Source organism: Pterocles gutturalis, unplaced genomic scaffold (genome assembly GCF_000699245.1).
Source record: "Pterocles gutturalis isolate BGI_N339 unplaced genomic scaffold, ASM69924v1 scaffold10249, whole genome shotgun sequence".
Lineage (NCBI taxonomy): Eukaryota > Metazoa > Chordata > Aves > Pterocliformes > Pteroclidae > Pterocles > Pterocles gutturalis.
The window spans coordinates 110,570-116,469 of NW_010128219.1; positions in this window are offsets into that span (position 1 = coordinate 110,570).

Consider the following 5,900-nt stretch of genomic DNA (forward strand, 5'->3'; position numbering starts at 1 on the left):
TTGGGACAACAAGGCAAGAAGACTTGATGCTGCTGTGATACCATGTGGAGCAGAGATGGAGGAGTCTTGAGCTTGTCCATATTCTAAATGAATACTTTAGCTAAATTATTTTTTAATCTCTTCCCATGAATTTGTTTCAAGCTTTTACTGCTCCATTCTTGTGGTTCCATTTGTTGAATTCATTTACACAAACTTGCAAGGAGTTGTGGATAAATGGGCTGAATGTGTCAATGGCTGAGTTTGGAAGAGGTTCTCCTGAGCCATGAGTACACCAACGAAGGCACTGTGTCTCCATTACTTCTATAGGGACTTTTGTGTAATGTGAACCACTGGAACAGACATTGAAATTGGATGTTGGCTTTGCTCCATGATCTTTCCAGGCACCAAGGTGAGACTGACCAGCCTCTAGTTCCCTGGGTCTTCCTCTTTTCCATTTTTGAAAGCAGAATCATTGAAGAGGTTTTACTGGGGAAAGGGGACAACCACGTACCCGAGTTCCGTGAGGATTAGAATGAATCCCGCTTGAAAATAGGCAAATGGAACTTCTTTAGGTGTTGTATGCAGAATGTTGTTTTCATCTTTGTGACTCGATTTTTTCTGTGCTTAGAGAAAAGTGAAAAGCTTCCTTATGTAAGTGTTGTGCAAACACGGAGATACTTTCTAAATCTAAGAGTTCAAAAAATCTGCAATAAGCTCTTGAGAGAGAACAGTAAAAAATAACAACTGCACATGTTGAGATTGGAATCAGCTGTCCGTTTTGATGTGGATGGTAGTTGAGAACAAAGTACACTTCATTCAGGGCTGTACCATGGGAAGGAGCCAGTTTTGACAGTGGTGGAAGAGTTGTAAATGACAAAGAATGGGAGATGAAGAATTTGGTTTTAGAAATATTTACCAACAGGACTTTGAAGAGGTGATGTCTGGGAAAAAAATCTGTATTGGATGGCAAGAGGATTGCAAGTTAGGACAGACATGCTAAAGAGATTGCCTAGGTGAGGGGCAGGAATGAGAGAATGAGGTCTTTGAAGACACTGCAGAGCAGGAGGACAGTCAAGTTGTCCAGTAAGAGAGAGCATCAAGTCTTGCCTGAACAAGGAAAAGTTTGGCCACCTAGCTATAGTGACTAATCCTCAAAATGAAAATGGGAGGGAGTGGGATCCCGTCCCATCCTACAAATAGAATAAAAAATGGATCATGCCTAAGAACCTTTTTTTCCTGAATTATGTTCTTGAACCTACTAGTACCATTGCAGCCAAGTCCTCCATCCCCCAGCCTTAGTATTCTTAGGATTGCTGTTATGCTGTCAAAAAGCCTCTCATCGCTAGTGCAAAGATAAATTTGCTGATTTGCTCCAACTGGTTTAGGTAAATTACCAGATGCTTTGTTTTCTATGTCCATAGTGATAGAGGCACAAGATAATTATGGAAAATCTTTGAACAGTGCATATGCTGTACTGTTAGAGTGCAGATGGCGGAGATGAAGCCATCGGTCAGCCCAGGCTGTTGCCAATGTTGGTCAAAAAGGTATCTTCTCATTGTCTCAACTAATGTAGATCATCAGAAGCATGCCAGGTGTGCACACTGGAGTGGTCAGCAACCAAAATCCCAGGTGGCTTGATACATCTGTATTCATGCTAGGCCTTATGTTCTGTACCAGTTCACTGGTACGTCTTTTGAGTACAATAAACTTAATAAAAAGATGAAGCGAGCGGAGGGACCCAGTGGGAAGACTCAAGGAGATAGTATCTCGACAGCCTAGTAAGGATGACATTTTCAGATCATATAGTACACAGTCAAAAGCTCTGGGCCAGTACCAGTAAAAGTAGGTGTTTAGTTTTAGTTTTTCTGGAGCTTATGTTGCTGTTTAATGGTTTGGAATGATTGCTTAGACATTGTATCCTGTGTTATTTTTTACTTCTGCTTTAAGTAGTTAGAGTATTATTTAGAAATAAACTGTAAAATAGGTGGATCTAGGAAAGAATGACGGATTACAATAATGAGAAAAACATTTCTGAATCTAAATTTTGAAAAATTCCATTTTGCTAATGTTTTCTTTGATGTAGAAGTAATCCTCATGCCGAAGGACTGCCTGGTGTAGGCAAGTCTAGTACTGCCAAGAGGGTCTAAAGTGATGAATCAGAAAGAAAATGGAAGTGTTGTGCAAAACAGAAGCGAGAGGAATCCCAACCAAGTAATTTTATGATAACATTTACTTTTCAAAGGATAAACGTTGTTGTTGAGATTAACAAGGATAACAGTAATGTGACATGTGTATGAATAGCTGAATGTATAGTAGAGTTCGTAAAGTTTTCCATATGCTTTGGTGCAACTTGGCTGTATGACCCTTCAGGCATTGCTAAAGTTGAAGTTTTTGGGAGTTCTGTTAAAATATACACACACGCATATGTGTACACACACATTGGGGTTTTTTCAGCAGTTGCATAACAAATTAAAAATCTCTTTAGGGCTGTAATCTGACCCAGATAATTTCCATATGAATCTTTAGAAAAATCGGTTTAGTTACTTAAGTGGAGAAAGAAAAAGAAACTGATAGATTATTTTTTTTTTACACACTTCTATTTTTGCTTTCCTCTCCATTGGCCTGATAATTTCCTGCTTCAACTTCATACATCCTAAAAACCAAACCAAACAAAAAACACCAAAAAAACCCACAACCCAACAAAAAAACCAAAAGCAAGCAACACATTTTTTTCAAGGAAATGAGTTTTAAATGTTCTTTGATTATTTTATATATATTTAGAAGTGTGTTTTTTTAAAAAAATTGCTGAATTAAATGCATATTATAGTAATACAGATTCTTATATTTCCTCCTGCAAAAAAAAACAAGGAAGTACTAACCAGTAGCTGGCAGGGTGCTACTAACATAACTTTTAGATTTTATTTTTCCAACTGATTATTAAGAAACAAGGAAAGGCAAGAAACTTTGCATTAAGTAGTACAGGATTCTACTGTTGATACTTGGTGAAATCAATCCTTATGAAGAAGAGGGAAAACTTAAATATTTTCTGATGTCTGATCCTTCAAGGAGGTCCAGCTAATATTTAAAAATAAAAAGTAGTGGGCTATCAGCAGCTGATTTTTTTTGTAGTATTGATTAAGACAGTTTGTAATATCCTAAAATCCTTAATCCAGAATAAAAGTCTTGTTGGCACAGTGAATTACAAAAAGCAAGAGTGCAAGTGAAAAAGCAAGCAAGCAGGTTCAAAACACAGAGTGGTAACTGGGCGTTTTAGCTTCCCTTATCCCCGAGGAATGGGGGCAGCGGGGGCAGTGGGAGGTGGTTGAGTTCCATCCGTGCCAGTCAGATGTTCTGGTTCGAGCTCAGGACTAGAATTTTTTGTTGCCCTAAGATTTTGGGGGTTTATTCTATAGCTAGTAAAGACTACTTAATAAAATTTTGATTTAGCCTAGCTAAAATGTAAATTTAGAGAGCATCTTTTCAGCAGAGTATTGGAGAAATTTAAAGAGGACAGCGAGGGAGCTGAGTTAGTTTTTAGTATCGTTAGCCACATAGACTGTGTTTTCTGGCCTCACCTTAACCAGAGGAGATGATTTTCAGTATATTCTTTTTGGATGAGCACATTCTCCTTGCATGTTCTTAGCGATGCGTTTGGTGCTCTCTGCCTGTTTGTTTACTGTGTTAGACATGTGAATGGTTTCACGCTAACATACATTTCCTACTGCGTGAACGTGGATTCATTGGAGGTTGTCTTTCTGCTTTTATCTACTTAATGGATTATCTTTATTTTAAAGGTATGTCTTTTCTTCTGTTACGATTCCAATGTTTAATCCACCTATTATGACAATTCTGTGTAAAAACAAACCCCACATCATGTACAGACAGCTCTTTTTTTTTTTTTTCCCTTTTATATCTTGAAGCCAGTTTTGGTTTTTTTAATACCTGCCTGGACATAGATGAAGCTAGAAGGGTCTAGTGTACTGGTTTTTGTCACTTCTTGTGGAGCAACATAGACAGAAATGAGGAAAGGAGGGAAGCTGCTCATAACCAGCAAGGCAGGAAAAACCATCAGTTCCTCTTACGGATGGTGTGCTTTTCTATGGCTGTGTCTGCGCTGCTGAAAAGAGGTTACTGTACGGTAGAAAATTACCAGTAGCTGGCTGTTTTACTGTGAAATCCTAGGCAAAACAGAAGCCAGCATCTTTGGAAGTCCATAGACATTTGTGACCGATGTCCTAGTTTAACCCCTTCTGAAGAAACAACAGCACATATTTTCTTTTTTTTTTCTTTTTGCATGCAGTGTTTTCCTAATTCCTGCAGCATACCTTGGTAGCAAATGACAGCTACACAGATTGCACCTCCTCCTTAGCTTTTCTTTCTTTGTGTTCTCTTTCTCTCATACTTCCCATTTGTAACCTGGAAATGTAGACTCCATTTGCTATTCCTCTAAATCCCAAGTTATAGTCTCCTGAAAAAAACTCCTCCATATAATTGAAACCAATGCATTCTTTACTATCATATTGACATTAAAGTGAGTTTTTTATGGTTTCCCATTGTCATTTTTCATTAATATAAATAAATATTATTTAGGAGGATCCATTGTCTCTTCTAACATAAATATCTTACAACAGGTCTCTAACATAATTCTGATTTTTGGTAGCTGATTACTAGATTCTTATGAATGGACAGTGGCGTGCTGTCTTATCCATATTACTCCTTGGAATTATTTTGACTATTAAAGACATAAATTATACGATAGTTTCTTTTTCAGAAAGTGGCGAGATGGGTAAAATGTGAGTGTAGGTAGTGAACAGTATTAACTTAATGACATTAGCAGGCATGTAGGTGATATACCAGGTGTTATATTGCTATTTTGTGTTTTAGGTTGGTGTTGAGTTAAAGCAATTGTGCTGTATTTAGTAATGAAGTTGTCGCCAAGATTAAATGCAAAAGGTATTATTGAGTTATTTGGTGTGTGACTCAGCCTACTGCTTATTCAAAATGCGGTTTGGGGTTATATAGTATGAAATACCTTCTTATCCTTCACATGCATATCATCTCAAGTATTTTTGAGATAGAAGGTTGAGGAATTGTACTCATATTCTGATCATATTTTGTTATGGTTAGGGAAAGCAGAAGTCGTCAAACATTCTCATCATTCAAAAATCCCCAAACTGTGGCTTCCTTTGTTGTTGGAGGGCTTATATTCCAATTTGTTCTGGCTCAATTTGTTTCAAAAAGCTGAGAAGTTTTTTTTCTCTCTCTCTCTTAAAGAAAACTTTTCTGTTAGTGTTAAAATTCCTGATGGAATCATGCAATAATTCAGATTGGAAGGAACCCTAGGAGGTCATCTGGCTGCCCCTTGAGACAGTATCAGCTGTGAGATCAGACCAGTCGCTAAGGGCTATATCCAGTTGAGCCTTGAGAACCAGTTGGATGGATGGAGACTACACAGCATTTTTGGGTGGCCCATTTCCCTGCCTGACTGGTGTAATAGCTAACAAAAAAGAAAATAAGATGAAATCCAATACTGCTGGAACTTCTCTGTCTCAATTCACGTCTGTTGGTTCTCATCCTGCCACCACATGCCACTCTAAAGAGCTGCTCTCCGTCTTCTCCATGGTATTGGCAGATGCCATTAGCTCCTCTTGAATCCTCCTCTTCTCCAGGTTGAACGAGCCCAGTGTAGGGCTTTGCATTTCTCCTTGGATGTCGTAAGGTTTCCATCAGCCCACTCCTCCGTCCTGTCTGGGTATCTTTGAACAGCAGGTCTGCCCTTGGGCATATTGACTGGTCTCCCCAGTTTGGTGTCATATGCAAACTTGATGAGAGTGCACTCTCTGCAGCACTAACATGTATTTTGAAATCAATGTTCTCCCACCTAGAGGCAAAATATATATATATATATATATATTTTTTTT